The sequence below is a fragment of the Colletes latitarsis genome, chromosome 9 (genome assembly GCF_051014445.1).
Source record: "Colletes latitarsis isolate SP2378_abdomen chromosome 9, iyColLati1, whole genome shotgun sequence".
Classification (NCBI taxonomy): domain Eukaryota; kingdom Metazoa; phylum Arthropoda; class Insecta; order Hymenoptera; family Colletidae; genus Colletes; species Colletes latitarsis.
In genome coordinates this window covers 9609157-9635863 of record NC_135142.1, presented here as the reverse complement: position 1 = coordinate 9635863, position 26707 = coordinate 9609157, and positions in this window count along the sequence as shown.

Genomic DNA, 26707 nt, shown 5'->3' with positions numbered 1-26707 from the left:
GGAGCTCCTCCCGGAAGGCGGCCAGCTTGCCATCAATCATGTCCCCAATCCTCCTCAGAAGATCGTCTTCTGAGGAGGACGGGAACTTCTTCACGGGCGGAGTGCGGGTGGAGGGGCCCGCGGTGCCCCGCACCACTGCCGCCGCACTCCGCTTATTTACCTCCGCCGAGGGACGCGGCGGTGGAGGAGGAGGAAGGATGGGAGGGAGGGCCGCGCTGTTCCACAGCGCCTCTGCCCTCCTCCTCCCCTGTCGCTCCTCCTCCAACAGGAGCTGCAGACGGGCGTTCCGCCGTCTGAGCTCCCGCGCCGCCTCCCTCATTTCCTCCGCCGCGGCCTTCAGGGCCTCCGCGCCACCGCTTTTCTGCCCCTTAAAGGCGCAGGCAGCGGCGACTTTCTCCACCCGCCTCAGGGACGAAGAGATCCTCTCCGATATCTCCTCGGTCACCTCGTCCCTGAGGCAACTCAGCCTCACCGACGGGCTCATCGCCCCGCCCACCTCGACGACGGCCTGCCCCGTCCTCTTCCTCTTAGAGCCTATGCGGCTCGTGCTGGAGGAGAAGGACGAGACCGACGCCGTCTCGTCGTCCTCCTCCACCCTCCACGAAGCCGGACCTGGCGCTGAGTGGGGCGCGAGCGCCGCCACCCTAACCCCAACCCCGTCTCCGTCCTCCCCAACCGACAAAACCCGCCCCATCCCCATTTTATTTTCTGTGTCCATAATATTCCCACGAGATGGTCGGAAATAAAGGTCCACCCGGGCAGAGCCGCCTTACCCGGGTAAGCCTAATACTCCGGGGGTTCGGCAGGTTCCCCGGAGGTGGTCGCTTGGGATTGGGCCTTCCCCCCCAACCATGCATCCCATCGCCGCGCACCATAGCTTAGGATTGGAGGGCGATTTTATAGAGTCGCCATACTCGTGGCCCAGGCGGTTAAGCCAAGACCCCCGTTCCTCCTGCCGTCACGTACCATTCACAAAACCAATAGGGAATTGCGAATGGGTCGTTGTGACGACCAACAGGAGGCTTACGGTGTGTGTATGACTCGGGTACCCCGGGTTCGTTAAGCCCGTACTGCAGCTGAAAGGCTGGCAGCCCCTGAGGGGAAGCACTCGCTATACTTGCTAAAAAAGGAACTGTGGAAGAGCAGCTTAGCTGGCTGCTAACACACGTCGTAGCAAGTCAATTTGACGCTACGTTGCAAGGGGAATGGGAACGATCCCTCAAGATGTCAACGGAATATCCGTTGATTGAGGAGATCCTGAGATTCCTTGACCAGGAAGCACGTGCTATGACCGTCATTGACGAACATAACCGCAAAACTGCCTCAAAAAAGGAACATAAGCCACGAGTACGGAGTCATAACGCCGTCGTGGGCTCCCCCCCTGCGCAGCGGAAGTGCATAATTTGCGGACAAACGCATGCACTGACCGAATGCGGTGCATTTAAGAGTTTTTCCACAAGAGTGCGATACCAGCTCATAAGGGACAGACAAGGGTGTATAATCTGTCTGGCCCTAGATCATGACGCAAAGGGTTGCCGGAGCCAACACGTTTGTTCGAGATGCAGTGGCAGGCATCATGCCCTGTTGCATTTCGAGCAATACGAAAGAGAGGCTCCTAGCCAAAAGCCGAAAACGAAATTTTCGAACGGCAAGCGTGAGGAGCGGCGGGATAACGCCCCTCCACAGCGCCGTACGGCTAAGGCGAGAGCCACCGATACCTCGACGACGCAAGCAACGACGTCACGGGCTACTACGTCACACTGTACTGCGAGTACAGACGTACCGAGGCCGGTGCTGTTAGCTACCGCGATCGTACGAGTGTACGGAGAAAACGGCGCGTCGCGTTTAACTCGCGCGCTGTTGGATCAAGGGTCCGAGACATCCTTCATCTCGGCGAGATTGAGGAATGACCTCAACCTCCCGAGGAGGAAAACCTCAGCCACGGTATCGGGCTTGGGGGGTGGTCGAACCCAACAAATTAAGTACAGTGTAGGGTTAAATCTGGGAGCGGCTAACGGGGTTACCCCGATGGTTTCGGCCAGAGCATACGTCGTGTCAAAAATCACGAACTATGCCTCGCCGTGTGTAAACGTGTTCAATAACGACGCGTTACGAAACCTTATGCTCGCAGACCCCGAACCCGCGTCCGGACAAAACATTGAAGTTTTGATCGGCGCGGATCTGTACGCCCAAGTTATTCGATCGGGATTCCGACGAATAGCGCCCGAAGGGCCAATTGCACAAGAAACTGCATTCGGCTGGATATTATCCGGAGCAATAAATGCAGCAAGCAAGGCCCGGTGTCACGTGCGAACGTTGCATTGCAACGTACTTGAATCGCTGGATTACGCGATTCGACGGTTCTGGGAAATTGAAGAAATTCCCTCGACCTCAGTGCTTACAAAAGCTGAGGAAGAGTGTGAAACTCATTTCCAAAAGACTGTCGCACGGGATGCAACGGGACGGTTTATTGTCCGATTGCCGTTTAACCATCCGAAACCGGAAGAAGCGCTGGGAGATTCACTCCATATCGCTCTCTCCGCGTTGACCAGGATGAGAAGGAAATTGGACAAGGATCAGACCCTCGCACGAGAATATGAAGAATTTCTCGCGGAGTATGAGTCGTTGGAACACATGACCCGTATAGAGCCCTCTGAAAAATCCAGACTCTACATTCCGCATCGAGCGGTTATCCGAACGGAGAGTGCAACCACCAAACTGCGAGTCGTGTTTAACGCGACCAGCCGTACGGTGGGCGGACAATCCCTGAACGACATCCTACACGTAGGTCCGAAACTGCAGAACGACATCACGTCTGTTTTGACGAGATGGAGGCTGTACGAATACGTGCTGGTGGCCGATATCGAGAAAATGTTTCGGCAAATTCTCGTCGCCCCGCAGGATCGTCGTTTTCAGTGCATCTTATGGCGCACACCCGAAACCGAAGTGCTTAAAGCATTCGAGTTGAACACCGTTACGTACGGAACGGCGTGTGCACCGTATTTATCGATGCGTACTCTGCTCGAGTTGAAAAAACGGGACGGTGACAGATTTCCTCTCGCCGCTCCGATACTCGAGAAAGATATATACGTTGATGACGTATTTATGGGGGCACCCGACACGTCCTTGTTGGAAAAAATTCGTATTCAAGTTTGCGAACTCTTACAGGGCGGCGGGTTTAAATTGAGAAAGTGGGCTGGTAACTCGCAGAAATTACTACGAAACATCCCACAAAGCTCTCACTCCCACGCTGTCGACCTCACCTTGTTCGATGATTCCGAACTCAAGGTGCTTGGATTGCGATGGATACCATCGGGAGATTATTTCTATTTCAACCTGCAACGGTTCCAACCGGCTGCAGGCCCGATTGCAAAGCGAACTTTGTTTTCTGAAATAGCCAAACTATACGATCCGCTCGGCTGGTTATCACCAGTCGTAATTCGCGCGAAGATTTTGATGCAGTCCCAATGGCTGGAAAAAATCCAGTGGGACGATCATGTCTCCGCGAATACGCTAAAAACGTGGAACACGTTTTGCGAGGATTGGAGCAGTTTGGAAAAAGTAAAATTTCCCAGATGGATCCGTTACGGAGCAGATGCAGTTTCGGTGGAATTACACGGATTCTGCGATGCTTCACTCGGAGCGTACTCGGCCGTCACGTATTTACGCGTGACGACCATGACCGAGGAAATTTTCACAACCTTGATCATGGCAAAAACGAGGGTGGCTCCGATTAAAACGCAGTCAATTCCGATTCTCGAATTGAACGGAGCCGTACTGCTTACCGAGCTCGCAGTGCACGTGGAACGGTCATTGTCCATAAAAATTGACCGTATAATCTGTTGGTCAGATTCCACCATTGCACTAGCTTGGTTGAAAAAACATGCTTCGACTTGGAAGGTTGTGATAGCCAACCGAGTCGCGAAAATCCAGACCTTGCTTCCGAAAGCTGAATGGAGACATGTTCCCACCCGCTTCAATCCCGCGGATTTGAATTCGCGCGGTGTCGAAGCGGAGGAGCTCATTCAATCGAAGCTGTGGATTTCTGGTCCAGCATGGTTAAGACAACGAGAGGAAAATTGGCCGAAAACGCCTGATTCCATCGATACGACCGAGGGCAAGCGCATTCCGCACGCCCACGTTGCAACTCCAGACAAGGAATGGGAATTTGTATTCCGATTCTCAACCTGGAGTAAGCTACTTCGCGTGACTGCATATTGTCTCCGATTACGTAGACCGATGCAAGGTGAGCGAAGGTCGTTCGATGCCAACGTTGTCGAAGCATCAGAATTGAAGCTGGCCAAGGAAAGAATCGTCCGCTACATCCAGCGAACGCATTTTGCGGGCGAGTACCAGTGTTTAAAAAAGCACAGGGAAATTCCCGCAAAATCTCCGTTAAAAAGTCTGAACCCTTTCCTCGACACGAATGACGTTTTGAGGGTCGGTGGACGACTGGAGAATGCGACGCTGGCATGGGAAGCGAAGCACCCCATAATTCTGCCAAAACACCATGTGTCTACCATGATAATTCGGCAGTGCCACGTAAATACGTTGCACGGGGGCTTGCAGCTGACGATATCCATGGTAAAGCAACAATTTTGGATCCTCGGTTGCCGAACCACGGCTCGCAAGGTCATCCATCAATGTATGAAATGCGTAAGATGGAGGGCACAAACCTCCACGCAAATCATGCAGGATTTGACCCCAGAACGCAGCCGTGCAGCAAGGGCTTTTTTAAACTGCGGAGTCGATTATGCGGGACCGTATAAAGTCCGCGACTCCGCGGGCCGAGGAAAAACAGCTCATAAAGCGTATATCGCAGTCTTCGTCTGCTTCGCTACAAGGGCCATACATATTGAACTCGTCCATGATTACACGACGAGTGCATTTTTGGCTGCATTGGATCGGTTCATGGCCCGACGAGGAATCCCGTCTTGCATACGCAGTGACAATGGGACAAACTTCGTCGGTGCAGATCGTGAATTGAGAAAACATTTCAATAAGGTGTGTAAAACGCCGGAAATGCAAAACCAATGCGGCGAAAAGGGCATTCGGTGGCAGTTTAACCCACCCAGTGCCCCCCATTTTGGTGGGATGCAGGAAGCCGGAGTCAAATCTGTGAAGCATCATTTAAAGCGCATCATAGGAGAATTCACTCCCACGAGCGAGGAATTACAGACGTTACTCTGTAAAATCGAAGCCAGTTTAAACTCGCGACCGATTGCCGCTCTGAGTGATAGCCCTGATGATTATGCGCCGCTCACACCGGCACACTTCCTAATTGGAGGGCCCATGATGGCACCCCCAATGGAATCCGTGGAAAATGTTAATATTTCGCATCTGACAAGATGGAGAACTATGCAAAAATTCCACGAGCAGCTCTGGAGGCACTGGACAAGAGATTATCTCATGCACCTCCAGAACCGCTACAAATGGCAGACGGAAAATACACGCCTAAAAAAGAATGATCTTGTTTTAGTGCAGAATCCTCTCCTCCCCCCGAATCAGTGGGAAATGGGAAGAATAGAGGAAGTATTTCCGGGAAAGGATGGGCATGTACGTGTAGTTAAAGTACGCACAGCCAAATCCACATATACGCGACCAATTACGCGATTGTGTACGCTGCCTGTGGCTGAGTCTTTGTTTGAGTCACCTTCGGCGACGGTTCCCGAAGCCGAGCAGGTGATCTAAACAAAACCGTTCGAGTTCGAAAAGGCAAGGATTTTGGAAGGTGAGAACGGTTGATTCTCACCGGCCACTTGTCTCCTGTGCGAAAACGAAGAGTAGGGGGAAAAATCCGCCAATCTCGTTATCGCTTAAGGACGGGAACAATTAGCTTAAGCTAACGCCCCTAAATCGAAATTCGAACGACACCTTACCGGCATAGATCAGTCACTAACAAACCATGGAGCCAGAGAGTGCACCAGCTACCCCGGAAACCGGTATGTCTTCACCCGGTTTCGACATCGCGTTTGAGCGTATCCTTCAGCTGGGAGCGCTGGCCGAGGCCCCCCAGCCGAAGCTCGAGCAAGGTGAACCGACGCCCACAACGAGCGCGTGTAGTGAGGTACCACTGGTATTCCCAGTGGGTCGCCGAAACATTACGGTGCCGGCACACATACCACAAACCACAAGGCGGTACAAGTGTTTGGTACCAGGTGGGCGCTACGTCCTCCGGTGGGCAAAGGACGGGTCTTTAAAGTCCTGCCTGATCCGAGAGGACGTACCCCCAAAACCGGAAGGACCTCTGCCCGTCGCGTCGACATCGACCGCTGCACCGGAACCAGCGAATACGCCGGCCACAACGCCGGTGGAGAAGCCGCGGCCCGCCAAGCGGAATCGACGCCGCACGCCCTCCGCGACGGAAAAGTTGGAGGGAAACCCGAAAATAAAGAAACCGGAAACGAGAAAGGAAAGAAGGAGGAAGCGGCCTGGCAACCGACGTGAGGCACCGCCTAGCGATGATGCCCTACCAAAGGCGGCCATTCAGGCCATCCTCGCTTCCCTGCAGATGCTGCAGGGAAAAAACTCCGGCGGACCCTCCAAAAAATGTAAGTAATTTACATATTTTCCTTACTGTCTACGCGCCTACTCTCACTCGGATCTTGGCCGATCGGTTCTATCGCTCCCTGGTTCATTGCACGAGCCGTGCAAGGGGGGCGGTATGTTTAAAGATTTGCATAATGCCGAGCGATTGTCCTCGGCCGCGATTACCGTTAATCCTGTTAACGTACAATTCGAAGGAGATTATCTCTAATAGGATTTGTACAGCAAACAGTGATAGAAAAACGCGTGTATTACTAGTTTTTCTGCCATCGGTAACGGCTCATTACCTTCGATTCGAGTGTGCTAACGGTGTTGATGACGTCAGTACCGTGCGAGAGTAGCGGGTAGAGAATTAGACAAAGATCGACTGCCGAAATTTGGACAGCGCCGCGGAACGGCTAATTGGAGCAACGCGGCGACGTTTTCGGCTGTCAATCGACACAGTCTCACAACGACTTCTGAAGAAGGCACATCGGCTCCCGATCGTGTCCGAACAGATTTCGAGCGAATCTCGAGAGTGAAATTCTCGAGATAAAGCTAGCAGACAATTACTGAATAAAGGGTGCAACGAGTCGATGTTCAGTCTGGTGCGGGTCCTCTGATTGACCTCGCACAGCTGAGAATTCATTAAAACTCAAACTAGCACTCATTAATTTTAGTCTTTGCTTATCAAACGAGTCGACTCTCGACTCGAATAAAAGCATTCAGGAGTTTCGTTCGGGAAAGTCCCAAACAAGCTCAATTTCTATTTTCTGTCTAGTTTGGAGGGCTCGAGAATACACCAATAAGGTGCTCGACCCCCCTCGTGCAGTATTATTTTGTCGTTTCAAGCGTATAAACGTTTGAAACACAGAGAAGTGGGCGAATACCGTTCAAACTTCTCTGTGATTGTCGTTCGGCTTAGGAGACACCGAAGGGAGGCACCTACGTGGTGAACCTCGAGGTGGGCTCACTGGAGTCAGGTCAGCGTCCACTTCAGACGCTTGACTTTCGGTCTTCGATTCCTTCCCTCTACAGACCCCGCCGGTGTAACGCTTAGAGGAGCACCTGTGCGGAGAGGTCAAGGAGTCGCGGGTCAGGCCCCCACGTAGTTCAAATACTATCACGAATCACATCGAGTGGTGCATTCGTGCAGTGAACCACGTGCTGTCGGGCTTCGCAGTACAATTCTCGACCAACAAGTCATCTGTTGGAACGTTAAAGAGAAGCCGCAGATCGACGGTCGTGCCGTTGTACTGCAGTGCGACTCGACGCACAGACTCCGTGGGCATACTCACGGGATCAGTGCATTTGGAGCCTTACAACCTCCACTTGCATCCCCGTCCACTAGACAATCGACTCAGTTCGGCGTCGAAAGGAAATTTAATTCTTTTCACGCCAGATATTAAATACAGTCCACTTGCGAGCTCGTATATTACGAGCGAGCGAAATTCTCCGCTCCTATACATTCGAATATCGAAGCCAGGAGCGTGAGGACACACACGCGGCGAATATACGTGTAACGTGTTTACGTGTCTAACACATTGCCGTGTTTTTCTGTTCACAGAACCTTGGCCTACCTCAACGTGCCGGTTCCGACCAGGAAATCGTTGGAAACAATTTAATAAGAATTTTCGTTATTTCTGATTGTTTATTTTATTTTTATTTTTATAATAAACAGTTTTTTTGAAAAAAAAAGAAAATCTTAAATTCCCAACGCACTTCCCACAATAAAAATCCGATCCCTCTATCCGGACTTCGTCGTTAAAAGCATCAGCTTTTTAACATTGATCGAAAGCAGGTTTAAATGACTGCCTCAGTGTGGTACCACATTACTACGTGTTTCAAACACGGAAAAAACCCAGGATCTGGCCAACAAGTTTGCGAAAAAGGCGAAAGTATAAGCCAGATGCGCGCATATCCCAGACCTAACCCAGACCTAACCGGTGTTATCCTCTAAAATATTGATCGAAACCAGGTTTAATTGACTGCTTCAGTGTGTTACCACATTACTACGTGATTCAAACACGAAAAAAACCCAGGATCTAGCCAACAAGTTTGCGTAAAAGGCGAAAGTATATGCCAGATGCGCGCATATCCCAGACCTAACCCAGACCTAACCGGTGTTATCCCGTGAAATATTGATCGAAAGCAGGTTTAATTGACTGCCTCAGTGTGGTACCACATTACTACGTGTTTCAAACACGGAGAAAACCCAGGATCAAGCCACCAAGTTTGCGAAAAAGGCGAAAGTATAAGCCAGATGCGGGCATAACCCAGACCTAACCCAGACCTAACCGGTGCTATCCTCTAAAATATTGATCGAAACCAGGTTTTATTGACTGCCTCAGTGTGCTACAACATTACTACGTGATTCAAACACGGAAAAATCCCAGGATCTGGTTAACAAGTTTGCGAAGAAGGCGAAATCATGAGCCAGATGCGGGCATATCCCGGACCTAACCCAGACCTAACCGGTGTTATCCTCTGAAATATTGATCGAAACCAGGTTTAATTGACTGCTTCAGTGTGTTACCACATTCCTACGTGATTCAAACACGAAAAAAACCCAGGATCTGGCCAACAAGTATGCGAAGAAGGCATAATCATGAGCCAGATGCGGGCATAACCCAGACCTAACCCAGTCCTAAGCGGTGTTATCCTCTAAAATATTCATCGAAACCAGGTTTAATTGACTGCTTCAGTGTGTTACCACATTACTACGTGATTCAAACACGAAAAAAACCCAGGTTCTGGCCAACAAGTATGCGAAGAAGGCAAAATCATGAGCCAGATGCGGGCATAACCCAGACCTAACCCAGACCTAACCGGTGTTATCCTCTAAAATATTGATGGAAACCAGGTTTAATTGACTCCTTCAGTGTGTTACCACATTCCTACGTGATTCAAACACGAAAAAAACCCAGGATCTGGCCAACAAGTATGCGAAGAAGGCAAAATCATGAGGCAGATGCGGGTATAACCCAGACCTAAGCCAGACCTAACCGATGTTATCCTCTAAAATACTGAGCGAAACGAGGTTTAATTGACTGCTTCATTGTGTTACCACATTACTACTTTATTCAAACACGAAAAAAACCCAGGATCTGGCCAACAAGTATGCGAAGAAGGCGAAATCATGAGCCAGATGCGGGCATATCCCGGACCTAACCCAGACCTAACCGGTGTTATCCTCCAAAATATTGATCGAAACCAGGGTTAATTGACTGCTTCATTGTGTTACCACATTACTACTTGATTCAAACACGAAAAAAACCCAGGATCTGGCCAACAAGTATGCGAAGAAGGCGAAATCACGAGCCAGATGCGGGCATATCCCGGACCTAACCCAGACCTAACCGGTGTTATCCTCCAAAATATTGATCGAAACCAGGGTTAATTGACTGCTTCATTGTGTTACCACATTACTACTTGATTCAAACACGAAAAAAACCCAGGATCTGGCCAACAAATATGCGAAGAAGGCGAAATCATGAGCCAGATGCGGGCATATCCCGGACCTAACCCAGACCTAACCGGTGTTATCCTCCAAAATATTGATCGAAACCAGGGTTAATTGACTGCTTCATTGTGTTACCACATTACTACTTGATTCAAACACGAAAAAAACCCAGGATCTGGCCAACAAGTATGCGAAGAAGGCGAAATCATGAGCCAGATGCGGGCATATCCCGGACCTAACCCAGACCTAACCGGTGTTATCCTCTGAAATATTGATCGAAACCAGGTTTAATTGACTGCTTCAGTGTGTTACCACATTCCTACGTGATTCAAACACGAAAAAAACCCAGGATCTGGCCAACAAGTATGCGAAGAAGGCGAAATCATGAGCCAGATGCGGGCATAACCCAGACCTAACCCAGATCTAACCGGTGTTATCCTCCAAAATATTGTTCGAAACCAGGGTTAGTTGACTGCTTCATTGTGTTACCACATTACTACTTGATTCAAACACGAAAAAAACCCAGGTTCTGGTCAACAAGTATGCGAAGAAGGCAAAATCATGAGCCAGCTGCGGGCATAACCCGGACCTAACCCAGACCTAACCGGTGTTATCCTCTGAAATATTGATCGAAACCAGGTTTAATTGACTTCTTCAGTGTGGTACCACATTACTCCGTGATTCAAACACGGAAAAAACCCAGGATCTGGCCAACAAGTTTGCGAATAAAGCGAAAGTATAAGCCAGATGCGCGCATATCCCAGACCTAACTCAGACCTAACCGGTGTTATCCTGTAAAATATTGATCGAAACCAGGTATAATTGACTGCCTCAGTGTGTTACCACATTACTGCGTCATTCAAACACGAAAAAAACCCAGGATCTGGCCAACAAGTATGCGAAGAAGGCAAAATCATGAGCCAGATGCGGGCATAACCCAGACCTAACCCAGACCTAACCGGTGTTATCCTCTAAAATATTGATGGAAACCAGGTTTAATTGACTCTCTCAGTGTGTTACCACATTACTACGTGATTCAAACACGAACGAAACCCAAGATCTGGCCAGCAAGTTTGCGAAAAAGGCAAAATCATGATGCAGATGCGGGCATATCCCGGACCTAGCCCAGACCAAACCGGTGTTATCCTCTGAAATATTGATCGAAACCAGGTTTAATTGACTGCCTCAGTGTGGTACCACATTACTACGTGATTCAAACACGGAAAAACCCCAGGATCTGGCCAACAAGTATGCGAAGAAGGCGAAATCATGAGCCAGATGCGGGCATAACCCAGACCTAACCCAGACCTAACCGGTGTTATCCTCCAAAATATTGATCGAAACCAGGGTTAATTGACTGCTTCATTGTGTTACCACATTACTACTTGATTCAAACACGAAAAAAACCCAGGATCTGGCCAGCAAGTTTGCGAAAAAGGCAAAATCATGAGCCAGCTGCGGGCATATCCCGGACCTAACCCAGACCTAACCGGTGTTATCCTCTGATATATTGATCGAAACCAGGTTTAATTGACTTCTTCAGTGTGGTACCACATTACTACGTGATTCAAACACGGAAAAAACCCAGGATCTGGCCAACAAGTTTGCGAAAAAGGCAAAGTCATGAGCCAGATGCGGGCATATCCCGGACCTAGCCCAGACCTAACCGGTGTTATCCTCTGAAATATTGATCGAAACCAGGTTTAATTGACTGCCTCAGTGTGGTACCACATTACTACGTGATTCAAACACGGAAAAAACCCAGGATCTGGCCAACAAGTATGCGAAGAAGGCGAAATCATGAGCCAGATGCGGGCATAACCCAGACCTAACCCAGACCTAACCGGTGTTATCCTCCAAAATATTGATCGAAACCAGGGTTAATTGACTGCTTCATTGTGTTACCACATTACTACTTGATTCAAACACGAAAAAAACCCAGGTTCTGGCCAACAAGTATGCGAAGAAGGCAAAATCATGAGCCAGCTGCGGGCATATCCCGGACCTAACCCAGACCTAACCGGTGTTATCCTCTGATATATTGATCGAAACCAGGTTTAATTGACTTCTTCAGTGTGGTACCACATTACTACGTGATTCAAACACGGAAAAAACCCAGGATCTGGCCAACAAGTTTGCGAATAAAGCGAAAGTATAAGCCAGATGCGCGCATATCCCAGACCTAACTCAGACCTAACCGGTGTTATCCTCTAAAATATTGATCGAAACCAGGTATAATTGACTGCCTCAGTGTGTTACCACATTACTGCGTCATTCAAACACGAAAAAAACCCAGGATCTGGCCAACAAGTATGCGAAGAAGGCAAAATCATGAGCCAGATGCGGGTATAACCCAGACCTAAGCCAGACCTAACCGATGTTATCCTCTAAAATACTGAGCGAAACGAGGTTTAATTGACTGCTTCAGTGTGTTACCACATTACTACGTGATTCAAACACGAACGAAACCCAAGATCTGGCCAACAAGTTTGCGAAAAAGGCAAAATCATGAGCCAGATGCGGGCATAACCCAGACCTTACCCAGACCTAACCGGTGTTATCCTCCAAAATATGGATCGAAACCAGGGTTAATTGACTGCTTCATTGTGCTACCACATTACTACGTGATTCAAACACGAAAAAAACCCAGGATCTGGCCAACAAGTATGCGAAGAAGGCAAAATCATAAGCCAGATGCGGGCATATCCCAGACCTAACCCAGACCTAACCGGTGTTATCCTCTGAAATATTGATCGAAACCATGTTTAATTGACTGCTTCAGTGTGTTACCACATTCCTACATGATTCAAACACGAAAAAAACCCAGGATCTGACCAACAAGTATGCGAAGAAGGCACAATCATGAGCCAGATGCGGGCATAACCCAGACCTAACCCAGACCTAACCGGTGTTATCCTCCAAAATATTGATGGAAACCAGGTTTAATTGACTCCTTCAGTGTGTTACCACATTACTACGTGATTCAAACACGAAAGAAACCCAGGATCTGGCCAACAAGTATGCGAAGAAGGCAAAATCATGAGCCAGATGCGGGCATATCCCGGACCTAACCCAGACCTAACCGGTGTTATCCTCTGAAATATTGATCGATACCCGGTTTAATTGACTGCTTCAGTGTGTTACCACATTCCTACGTGATTCAAACACGAAAAAAACCCAGGATCTGGCCAACAAGTATGCGAAGAAGGCAAAATCATGAGCCAGATGCGGGTATAACCCAGACCTAACCCAGACCTAACCGGTGTTATCCTCTGAAATATTGATCGAAACCAGGTTTAATTGACTGCTTCAGTGTGTTACCACATTCCTACGTGATTCAAACACGAAAAAAACCCAGGATCTGGCCAACAAGTATGCGAAGAAGGCAAAATCATGAGGCAGTTGGGGGTATAACCCAGACCTAAGCCAGACCTAACCGATGTTATCCTCTAAAATACTGAGCGAAACGAGGTTTAATTGACTGCTTCAGTGTGTTGCCACATTACTACGTGATTCAAACACGAACGAAACCCAAGATATGGCCAACGAGTTTGCGAAAAAGGCAAAATCATGAGCCAGATGCGGGCATAACCAAGACCTAACCCAGACCTAACCGGTGTTATCCTCCAAAATATTGATCGAAACCAGGGTTAATTGACTGCTTCATTGTGTTACCACATTACTACTTGATTCAAACACGAAAAAAACCCAGGTTCTGGCCAACAAGTATGCGAAGAAGGCAAAATCATGAGCCAGCTGCGGGCATATCCCGGACCTTACCCAGACCTAACCGGTGTTATCCTCTGATATATTGATCGAAACCAGGTTTAATTGACTTCTTCAGTGTGGTACCACATTACTACGTGATTCAAACACGGAAAAAACCCAGGATCTGGCCAACAAGTTTGCGAATAAAGCGAAAGTATAAGCCAGATGCGCGCATATCCCAGACCTAACTCAGACCTAACCGGTGTTATCCTCTAAAATATTGATCGAAACCAGGTATAATTGACTGCCTCAGTGTGTTACCACATTACTGCGTCATTCAAACACGAAAAAAACCCAGGATCTGGCCAACAAGTATGCGAAGAAGGCAAAATCATGAGCCAGATGCGGGTATAACCCAGACCTAAGCCAGACCTAACCGATGTTATCCTCTAAAATACTGAGCGAAACGAGGTTTAATTGACTGCTTCAGTGTGTTACCACATTACTACGTGATTCAAACACGAAGGAAACCCAAGATCTGGCCAACAAGTTTGCGAAAAAGGCAAAATCATGAGCCAGATGCGGGCATAACCCAGACCTTACCCAGACCTAACCGGTGTTATCCTCCAAAATATGGATCGAAACCAGGGTTAATTGACTGCTTCATTGTGCTACCACATTACTACGTGATTCAAACACGAAAAAAACCCAGGATCTGGCCAACAAGTATGCGAAGAAGGCAAAATCATAAGCCAGATGCGGGCATATCCCAGACCTAACCCAGACCTAACCGGTGTTATCCTCTGAAATATTGATCGAAACCATGTTTAATTGACTGCTTCAGTGTGTTACCACATTCCTACATGATTCAAACACGAAAAAAACCCAGGATCTGACCAACAAGTATGCGAAGAAGGCAAAATCATGAGGCAGATGCGGGTATAACCCAGACCTAAGCCAGACCTAACCGATGTTATCCTCTAAAATACTGAGCGAAACGAGGTTTAACTGACTGCTTCAGTGTGTTACTACATTACTACGTGATTCAAACACGAAAAAAACCCAGGTTCTGGCCAACAAGTATGCGAAGAAGGCACAGTCATGAGCCAGATGCGGGCATAACCCAGACCTAACCCAGACCTAACCGGTGTTATCCTCCAAAATATTGATGGAAACCAGGTTTAATTGACTCCTTCAGTGTGTTACCACATTACTACGTGATTCAAACACGAAAGAAACCCAGGATCTGGCCAACAAGTATGCGAAGAAGGCAAAATCATGAGCCAGATGCGGGCATATCCCGGACCTAACCCAGACCTAACCGGTGTTATCCTCTGAAATATTGATCGATACCCGGTTTAATTGACTGCTTCAGTGTGTTACCACATTCCTACGTGATTCAAACACGAAAAAAACCCAGGATCTGGCCAACAAGTATGCGAAGAAGGCAAAATCATGAGCCAGATGCGGGTATAACCCAGACCTAACCCAGACCTAACCGGTGTTATCCTCTGAAATATTGATCGAAACCAGGTTTAATTGACTGCTTCAGTGTGTTACCACATTCCTACGTGATTCAAACACGAAAAAAACCCAGGATCTGGCCAACAAGTATGCGAAGAAGGCAAAATCATGAGGCAGATGGGGGTATAACCCAGACCTAAGCCAGACCTAACCGATGTTATCCTCTAAAATACTGAGCGAAACGAGGTTTAATTGACTGCTTCAGTGTGTTACCACATTACTACGTGATTCAAACACGAACGAAACCCAAGATATGGCCAACGAGTTTGCGAAAAAGGCAAAATCATGAGCCAGATGCGGGCATATCCCAGACCTAACCCAGACCTAACCGGTGTTATCCTCTGAAATATTGATCGAAACCATGTTTAATTGACTGCTTCAGTGTGTTACCACATTCCTACATGATTCAAACACGAAAAAAACCCAGGATCTGACCAACAAGTATGCGAAGAAGGCAAAATCATGAGCCAGCTGCGGGCATATCCCGGACCTTACCCAGACCTAACCGGTGTTATCCTCTGATATATTGATCGAAACCAGGTTTAATTGACTTCTTCAGTGTGGTACCACATTACTACGTGATTCAAACACGGAAAAAACCCAGGATCTGGCCAACAAGTTTGCGAATAAAGCGAAAGTATAAGCCAGATGCGCGCATATCCCAGACCTAACTCAGACCTAACCGGTGTTATCCTCTAAAATACTGAGCGAAACGAGGTTTAATTGACTGCTTCAGTGTGTTACCACATTACTACGTGATTCAAACACGAAGGAAACCCAAGATCTGGCCAACAAGTTTGCGAAAAAGGCAAAATCATGAGCCAGATGCGGGCATAACCCAGACCTTACCCAGACCTAACCGGTGTTATCCTCCAAAATATGGATCGAAACCAGGGTTAATTGACTGCTTCATTGTGCTACCACATTACTACGTGATTCAAACACGAAAAAAACCCAGGATCTGGCCAACAAGTATGCGAAGAAGGCAAAATCATAAGCCAGATGCGGGCATATCCCAGACCTAACCCAGACCTAACCGGCGTTATCCTCTGAAATATTGATCGAAACCATGTTTAATTGACTGCTTCAGTGTGTTACCACATTCCTACATGATTCAAACACGAAAAAAACCCAGGATCTGACCAACAAGTATGCGAAGAAGGCAAAATCATGAGGCAGATGCGGGTATAACCCAGACCTAAGCCAGACCTAACCGATGTTATCCTCTAAAATACTGAGCGAAACGAGGTTTAACTGACTGCTTCAGTGTGTTACTACATTACTACGTGATTCAAACACGAAAAAAACCCAGGTTCTGGCCAACAAGTATGCGAAGAAGGCACAATCATGAGCCAGATGCGGGCATAACCCAGACCTAACCCAGACCTAACCGGTGTTATCCTCCAAAATATTGATGGAAACCAGGTTTAATTGACTCCTTCAGTGTGTTACCACATTACTACGTGATTCAAACACGAAAGAAACCCAGGATCTGGCCAACAAGTATGCGAAGAAGGCAAAATCATGAGCCAGATGCGGGCATATCCCGGACCTAACCCAGACCTAACCGGTGTTATCCTCTGAAATATTGATCGATACCCGGTTTAATTGACTGCTTCAGTGTGTTACCACATTCCTACGTGATTCAAACACGAAAAAAACCCAGGATCTGGCCAACAAGTATGCGAAGAAGGCAAAATCATGAGCCAGATGCGGGTATAACCCAGACCTAACCCAGACCTAACCGGTGTTATCCTCTGAAATATTGATCGAAACCAGGTTTAATTGACTGCTTCAGTGTGTTACCACATTCCTACGTGATTCAAACACGAAAAAAACCCAGGATCTGGCCAACAAGTATGCGAAGAAGGCAAAATCATGAGGCAGATGGGGGTATAACCCAGACCTAAGCCAGACCTAACCGATGTTATCCTCTAAAATACTGAGCGAAACGAGGTTTAATTGACTGCTTCAGTGTGTTACCACATTACTACGTGATTCAAACACGAACGAAACCCAAGATATGGCCAACGAGTTTGCGAAAAAGGCAAAATCATGAGCCAGATGCGGGCATATCCCGGACCTAGCCCAGACCAAACCGGTGTTATCCTCTGAAATATTGATCGAAACCAGGTTTAATTGACTGCCTCAGTGTGGTACCACATTACTACGTGATTCAAACACGGAAAAAACCCAGGATCTGGCCAACAAGTATGCGAAGAGGGCGAAATCATGAGCCAGATGCGGGCATAACCCAGACCTTACCCAGACCTAACCGGTGTTATCCTCCAAAATATTGATCGAAACCAGGGTTAATTGACTGCTTCATTGTGTTACCACATTACTACTTGATTCAAACACGAAAAAAACCCAGGATATGGCCAACAAGTATGCGAAGAAGGCGAAATCATGAGCCAGATGCGGGCATAACCCAGACCTAACCCAGATCTAACCGGTGTTATCCTCCAAAATATTGATCGAAACCAGGGTTAGTTGACTGCTTCATTGTGTTACCACATTACTACTTGATTCAAACACGAAAAAAACCCAGGTTCTGGCCAACAAGTATGCGAAGAAGGCAAAATCATGAGCCAGCTGCGGGCATAACCCGGACCTAACCCAGACCTAACCGGTGTTATCCTCTGAAATATTGATCGAAACCAGGTTTAATTGACTGCCTCAGTGTGGTACCACATTACTACGTGATTCAAACACGGAAAAAACCCAGGATCTGGCCAACAAGTTTGCGAATAAAGCGAAAGTATAAGCCAGATGCGCGCATATCCCAGACCTAACTCAGACCTAACCGGTGTTATCCTCTAAAATATTGATCGAAACCAGGTATAATTGACTGCCTCAGTGTGTTACCACATTACTGCGTCATTCAAACACGGAAAAAACCCAGGATCTGGCCAACAAGTATGCGAAGAAGGCGAAATCATGAGCTAGATGCGCGCATATCCCGGACCTAACCCAGACCTAACCGATGTTGTCCTCTAAAATACTGAGCGAAACGAGGTTTAATTGACTGCTTCAGTGTGTTACCACATTACTACGTGATTCAAACACGAACGGAACCCAAGATCTGGCCAACAAGTTTGCGAAAAAGGCAAAATCATGAGCCAGATGCGGGCATATCCCGGACCTAGCCCCGACCAAACCGGTGTTATCCTCTGAAATATTGATCGAAACCAGGTTTAATTGACTGCCTCAGTGTGGTACCACATTACTACGTGATTCAAACACGGAAAAAACCCAGGATCTGGCCAACAAGTATGCGAAGAAGGCGAAATCATGAGCTAGATGCGGGCATATCCCGGACCTAACCCAGACCTAACCGGTGTTATCCTCTGAAATATTGATCGAAACCAGGTTTAATTGACTGCCTCAGTGTGGTACCACATTACTACGTGATTCAAACACGGAAAAAACCCAGGATCTGGCCAACAAGTTTGCGAAAAAGACGAAAGTATAAGCCAGATATGCGCATATCCCAGACCTAACCCAGACCTAACCGGTGTTATCCTCTGAAATATTGATCGAAACCAGGTTTAATTGACTGCTTCAGTGTGTTACCACATTCCTACGTGATTCAAACACGAAAAAAACCCAGGATCTGGCCAAGAAGTTTGCGAAAAAGGCGAAAGTATAAGCCAGATGCGCGCATATCCCAGACCTAACCCAGACCTAACCGGAGTTATCCTCTAAAATATTCATCGAAACCTGGTTTAATTAACTGCTTCAGTGTGTTACAATATTACTACGTGATTCAAACACGAAAAAAACCCAGGATCTGGCCAACAAGTATGCGAAGAAGGCAAAATCATGAGCCAGATGCGGGCATATCCCGGACCTAACCCAGACCTAACCGGTGTTATCCTCTAAAATATTGATCGAAACCAGGTTTAATTGACTGCTTCAGTGTGTTACCACATTACTACGTGATTCAAACACGAAAAAAACCCAGGATCTGGCCAACAAGTTTGCGAAAAAGGCGAAAGTATAAGCCAGATGCGCGCATATCCCAGACCTAACCCAGACCTAACCGGAGTTATCCTCTAAAATATTCATCGAAACCTGGTTTAATTAACTGCTTCAGTGTGTTACAATATTACTACGTGATTCAAACACGAAAAAAACCCAGGATCTGGCCAACAAGTATGCGAAGAAGGCAAAATCATGAGCCAGATGCGCGCATATCCCAGACCTAACCCAGTCCTAACCGGTGCTATCCTCTAAAATATTGATCGAAGCCAGGTTTAATTGACTGCTTCAGTGTGGTACCACGTTACTTCGTGATTCAAACCCGAAAAAACCCAGGATCTGGCCAACAATTTTGCGAAAAAGACGAAAGTATAAGCCAGATATGCGCATATCCCAGACCTTTTTTTTTTTTTTTTTTTTTTAACGTGGTGAAATCCCCATGGACACCCCGGCTCCCTGGGGGGGAGGCCGGGGTAGTGCCGGACTCTTACCGGCTAAAACACCACGGTGACCGCCTGCGCCCTTTATCTGGGGAGTGTCACGGGAACCAAACTAGCGATACTACCGTGACTCTCCCCGTTGGCGCAACGCCCTACTACGGGCTCTTCCCGGGGGAGGAGATGTTATCGTCCTCCCCCAATGGGGGGCAAACTAATCTGATTGCCCCCCGGCGACGCGGCGCGGTCACACGCTACGTCGCCCCTACTCGTGCCGTTGCTACTAGCCGCGACCGGGCCCCCACCCGATCGCGACCACGGCTGCGGGGCCGGCTAACACTGCCGCCCCCGCTGGACGGGGCCCCTGCCACGGGCCCCCGGTCCGGTGATGGGCTGGGTGCGAGGGGGAATGAGGGGATAAAGTCCCTCACCTCGCACCACAAACACCATCACCGACCCCATCGCGCTCCCCCTGTCACGGGGAGATGTGGAGGGTCTTACGGTCGGCGTCGCCGCCTGTCCCCCACCTCCTCACGCGCCCTTTCGGCGTCCTCCTTGGCGGCCATGACCTCTTCACAAAATAAGGCCATGGCCGCCCAGGCCTTCTCACTGCCGACCATCGCACGTATGACGGCCGGCAGCGAGAGGTCCGCTCCAATCGATCTAACGGGGACACCGCGCTGCGCTGCCCACGCTGGACAAAACTCCAACGTGTGCTGCACGGTGTCCTCCCTTCCCCTGCAGTGATGGCACGCAGCCGTCGCCTCCCGCCCTATCCGATGCAAGTATCGACCGAAGCAACCGTGTCCGGTCAGTACTTGTGTCAGGCGGTAGGTGGGCGTACCCCAGCTACGGCCCACCCAGGCGTAAAATACTGGGCGGACCGCCGCGGCGACGCGATCATCCCGCTGGTCTGGCTTGGATAACCAGATCAGCCACCGACTATAGACGCGTCGCCGCGCCTGGCCTCGGGCCCTGGCGGCCTCCTCGCCGTGCGGGTCCACGCCCCGCTGGCGAAGGTCGCAGAGGCTTTGATACATCTCTGCGTCCATTTTCGCCAGCAGGTGAAACGGCGTGGAACCCGCCAGCAAGGTGGCGGCAGTGTAGGAGATCGTGCGATAACCCCGCACGTCTCTGATGGCGACCAACCTCTGTAACCGGCGGAGTACAAAAGCACCCCGCCGATTGGCCATCAGACCGCCGGCCCATATTGGCGCGCCATAAAGCGCCATGGACCGGACGACTCCCAAATACAGCCGCCGTGCCGCCATGTTGGGCCCCCCGAGATTGGGCATTATGCGGCCTAACGCGGCCGCTGCCCTTTCAATACGGGGACCCAACCCTTCCAAATGATGCCCGAACCGCCAGTAGCTGTCGAGGGTGAGGCCCAAATACTTCATCCGGCGCCCCACCCCGACTTGGGTTCCGCCCACTCGTAGAGACGCCTGGCGCGGCACCCCGCGACCACTGACGTTACACAGCCAGATGGCCTCGGTCTTCTGGGGTGCCACGCGCAACCCCAGACGCTCTACTTCGGCGACGACTCGTGCCGTCCCTTCCTCCGCGAGGGCCACGGCCCTCCTCCACGTATCCCCGCCGGCTATCACCAGGGTGTCGTCGGCATAACAAACCAACGACACGCCGACGGGGAGGTCAGCCCGCAGCACCGCGTCATAGGCCAAGTTCCACAAGAGCGGCCCTAGGACCGACCCCTGTGTAACCCCGCGGTGCACCGCTCTCTGCTCCATCCCGTTCCGATCCGGATATTGGACTACCCTGCCCCGCAGATAATCCCCGATCAGTCGGCATAGATAGGCGGGCACCCGGTGGTACTGGAGTGCCCGACCTATCGCCCCCCAGGAGACGGTGTTAAAGGCGTTGGCTATGTCAAGTGATACTGCCAACGCCACACCCCCCCGGGAGATTGCCGATTCCGCCAGGGTCCGTACGGTCGCTATGGCGTCGACCGTGGAACGGCCCCGGCGAAAGCCGAACTGTCGGTCGGCCAGATCGGGGCCGACGCGGGACAGGTGGCCCTCGAGCCGGGATACAATGACCCGCTCGAGGAGCTTTCCAGCCTCGTCCATTAGGCAAATTGGACGGAACGCGGATGGAGAATGTGCGGGCTTCCCTGGTTTGTGGAGGAGGATCAACCTCGCCACCTTCCATATGTGGGGGTACTGGCCGGTCCGAAGGCACGCGTCAAAGACGCGTATCAAGCCGGCCCCCAGAGCGCCCACCGCTATAGCCCAGCTCCTGCCAGGTATGCCGTCCGGTCCTGGCGCCGTCTTCTTGGCAGCCATTCTTCGGACGGCCCTGGCCAGCTCCTCCTCGGAGACCCCCAGTTCGTCGGACCACCAAGGCGGGTGATCCGGGTGTGGCTCGGGGGGATGCAGGAACGCCTCTCCCCCAACAGGGAAAAGGACGCGCATAGTTTCCCCGAGCAGCTGGGGGTCGAGGCTCTCTGTGATCGGGGGCGCCCATGATCGCATCTTGTCTGCGACCATATGATAGGGGCGCCCCCATGGATTTGCATCCATCGAGCCGAGGAGCTCCGTCCATGCCTGGGCTATCGCGGTTGCGATGGCCCGGCGGAGGGTTCTTCACGCCAGGGAAAATTCCCCGCGCAACCTCACCACCTCTGCCTCCGTCGCCCCGCGTCTTCTCCTGGCGCGGGTGTACCGGCGTCGGGCGACAACGCACCGAGTGCGTAAATTCTCGATCTCGCCCGACCACCAGTACACGGACCCCCCACGGCTCGGGGCATGACTGCGTCACACAACGACGTCATAGTCTCCCGGAACCAACGCGCCCCGGCAGAAGGATTGCCGAGGGTCCGGCGTGGCATCTCCTGCCATGCCACAACGGAGGCTGCCATCGCTAGGGCGTCCGGGTCCAGCCTCTTGGCGGACCAGCGTGGCGCCGGGTGTGCTTCCCTGCCCGGTTGGCGGGGTCCATTTACGCCGGGGGTCGCGGATACGGAGAACGTAATATAGAGGTGGTCGCTTAACGTGGCCACCTCTTCCGCGACCCTCCAGTCGGACACACGGCGCGCTTTGGCGAGGCTCGCCAACGAAATGTCGACGATCGACTCGCCCCGCGCGTGCACGCACGTGCTCACGGCCCTCTCATTCAACACTACGAGGCCGTGACCCGCCGCCCATTCGAGCATCGCGTCGCCCTTGACGGTCGTCCTGGGGCAGCCCCACGCTGCAGCGTGGGCATTAAAATCGCCCAGGACGAGTACCCCACCGACGATGCATCACCCCACATCGTCGAGGTACGCCTCAAATTCGCTGAGGCCCATAGCGGGCGACGCGTAACACCCGGCAACCACCAGTTGCCCCCACTTTACCACCACAAAACCGTGGCCTCTTCCAACTACAGAGCACGGCAACGTGCCGCGTCCGTACAGCCAAGTGATCGCCGAGACACCGTTAAGGTCCCCCACCCAAGCGGGGTGTTTGGGGACACGATAGGGCTCAGCGATCACTGCCATCCCGATGTTCCACTGCCGGAGGGTTTGGAGCATGAGATCCTGAGCCCCCCGACAGTGGTTTAAATTAACCTGGAGGAGGCGTTGAGACATTATCCGGTCTCATCCGCGGCCTCCTCCAGGCCACCCCTTCCAGCATTTTGGGGCGTTTTTGCGAGCCCCGGATCTTTGCCGCCGTACGAGGCCAGCACGCCCCTACTAAGGGGCTCTGACCCGCACGGCGGCTGGGCTGCCGGTTGTGGTGGGGGCTCTGCAGTACCCCCACACGACAGCACGCCTTCCGATTCCGTGGAGGTGGTGGGCGCCGAGTCGCAAGGCGCCACATCCACCTCCATCATCTCCGTTGCTAGGGGCGGTGCAGGTATACACCCCACCACTTTCACCGCCGCCGCGACAGATGCTGGGGCGGGAATAATCCCCGACACCACAGCAGGGGACGGCTAGGAACAAGCCGCCCCCTGAACCTCTATCGCGACGGGCAGCGGTGCCGGCTCAACACCAGCCGGCACCGTGGATGGGGGCACAACCGCACCCTTTCCTTTCTTCCCCTTGCGCTTGGGGAGACGGCACGCCGCCCCACCCATGCGGTGATCCGCTGGCCGCCCCAAGCCCACACAAAGGGGGCATTTAGGGGCGGCCGTGCACTCCCGTGCGGTGTGGGAGGCCCCTCCGCAGCGGTAGCAGAGGCCGCTGCGATCAACGGTGCTGGTGCACCGCTGCCGGACATGGCCGAACTCTAGGCAGCGGTGACACTGCAACGGCCTCGCTGCGAGGACTGCCAGCCGGGCCTCGAAGTTGCCGACCATAAGTCGGCTGGACTTCGCGAGCTTGGTTGCAGCGCGAAGGGGACAGCGGGCCCAGGCAGTAAACATGCCCGAGCTGTCCCGACGGAGGTCACCAACGTTGACCTCCGCTGCGCCGCAACCCCCGGCTGTGGCAAGGGCCTCCCGAACAGTCTGCTGGGTGGCTGCCTCCGACAGGCCTGAAACTCGTAACTCGGCCTGTTTTTGGGGGCAAGCCACCCGAACACCTTCCGCCTCGAGGGCCCCCTCGAGACGCGCCCGCAGGGCGGACGCTTTCTCCTTGCCCTCTTCGCCGGGGATCGCTAAGAGAAGCGCCCCGGTGACGGCCCTGGTGGGGCGCATCCCGGTGATCCCGAGATCCTGGCAGATCCCGGGCATCACCCTATTGAGGAGGGGGCCCAGATCTCCTTCCCGCCCAGTAGCGGCGGTCACCGAGACTGCCGCATTCCTTGGCAGCCTCGGTAATTTTACCGCCGCAGACTGGGTACCACTCTTTTTGTTGACGCCGGCCGCAGTATTAGCGGCAGGCCGACGCGACGCGGCGGACTTCCCACCCTTGGTGGAGGTTGCGGCAGGTGCCGCACCCTTCTCTGCTGCCTTCTTCTTCCCCCGCCTTACCACCTCCGCCCACGTATTCTGCCCATCGTTGGCGGGGGCAGGAGTATCCTTCGCTTTGGTGTGGGCTGACGGAGGGGCCCTGCCGCTATCGGTCTTGGGAGTTGGCGGAGGGGGGCGAGGCACTGACTTTGTTGGCACCTTATGTTCCGCGACAGGGGGCTTCGCAACTCCTGCCACTCCTGTCTCTGGTGTGCCACGTACGGCCTTGGTGGCGCCATTCCTCTGGGGTGTCAGGTTAGTGGGAGCCGCAGGGGCTTTCACGGCGGCATACGCACACCCTGTTTTCGCAGCCGCGGTCCCCTTCGCGTTTGCCCTCGGCGTATCCGGCACTTTCGAAGCCACCGTCGGGTTCGCCCGCAAGGATGGAGGTGGGGCCACCATGCCTTTCCCCAAAGGCGGGCGGGTTACCATCCGCCAAACAGCTTCAAGCCGCGCCTCGACTCGGTCCTCCACGGCTGATATCTGTCCCGCCATCTCGGAAACCCTTTTCACCACATCGGTCATCATGACCACCAAAGGGTTTCCGGACGCGGGACTCTCCTCAATCGGAACGGACCGCGTTGCAGGCGACGGTCCAGGGACCGCCGTCTCGACCTCCATGCCGGTGTCCCCCCCGGCAAAAGTTGACGGAAGGAGATCCTTCCGCCGGGGTCGAGGGACACACGGCAATTCATGGTCCGGCGGCGCCTCGCCGGCCATCTCCTCCTCCTCCCGGAGCAGCCTCCGGCGCTCCTCCTTATACCTCAGGCGGCGCACTTCCCGCCTGAGGTGCTCCAACTCCCTGTCCTTCACCCTCACGGTCTCGGAGAGGGTGGTGGCGGTGTTGTCTGCCACTTCCAGCCTCTTCTCGAGGGCCTTGGCCCTCCTCTCCCACTCGCCCTGGCGAATGACTACCTCCCGGGCCGGCCTATTGGGATTTTCGGCACGGTCAGCTCTGCCGTGAAGTTCTTCGGCGCTGACCATAGCCACCCTCGCTGCCAAGCGGAGCCCACGGATGTCCGTCGTCTTAAGGTGGCTTGCGGTGTCTGCCACCTTGACGACGGACTCTAGTTGCTCCTTGAGCCGACCCAGGAGCTCGTCCGATTTCATGACCTCCGCAATGTTGCGGAGGTCTGCCTGCTTCGGCAGGGCCTTCATCCCGGGACCCAACTTTTTGGGGTCCACGAAGATACCCCTGGGTCTTCCAGCCCCGGGGCCCTTCCTCTTTCTCTTACCGGGACCATAACCCTCGCTGGAGTCGCCACTCTCAGCTTCGTCACCGGTGCAAGGATTCGGCGCCCACTCGTCGCCATCCTGCGAGTCGTCGTCGTCGAGGGTGTGGGAGATGGTCTTCCCAACGCATACCGTCCTCTCATCTTTCCTCTGGGCTGCGCCGCCCATCGAAGGCAGCGATCCCACGGCATCATGCCTCTTGCGGGGAGGTGATTCCCTCCCCGCCTTACGCCACTCCGTGACATTTAGCCGCTCTAGGCTGACAACAGGAGCGGGACCGACCCTGACCAGGTCAACATCACCCTCCAGGTGGACCCCCAACGGGGGATTAACCACCTGCACACTCCTGACCGTGGGTTTAACCCCACCAGGAAGTGGTCCATCCATATTATTGTTCAATAAACCAATCTCGTCTGCCGATACACGTGCCATTCCGTTTTCCAAATTTCCAGTTCGGTTGCTAATTTGAGAGTCATTAATGTCCATTACTGTTCCCACGAGTGTGGTCGGAATGGAGGTCACCCCAGGCAGAGCCGCCATGCCTGGGGAAGCCTAATACTCCGGGGGTTCGGCAGGTGCCCCCGGAGGTGGTCGCTAGGGATTGGGCCTTCTCTCCCAACCATGCATCCCATCGCCGCGCACCATAACTTAGGATTAGAGGGTAATTTATAGAGTTACCATCCTCGCGGCCCAGGCGGTTAAGCCAAGGCCCCCGGTCCTCCTGCCGCCACGTACCATTCACAAAACCAAAACTGGAGTTGTGAATGGGTCGTCGCGACGACCAACAGGAGGCTTACGGTGTGATTAGCATCAGGTACCTCGGGGTCGCTACGCCCCGTACTGCGCCGGACACCTGGCCGGACACAGCCCCTGAGGGGCGCATATCCCAGACCTAACCCAGACCTAACCGGTGTTATCCCCTAAAATATTGATCGAA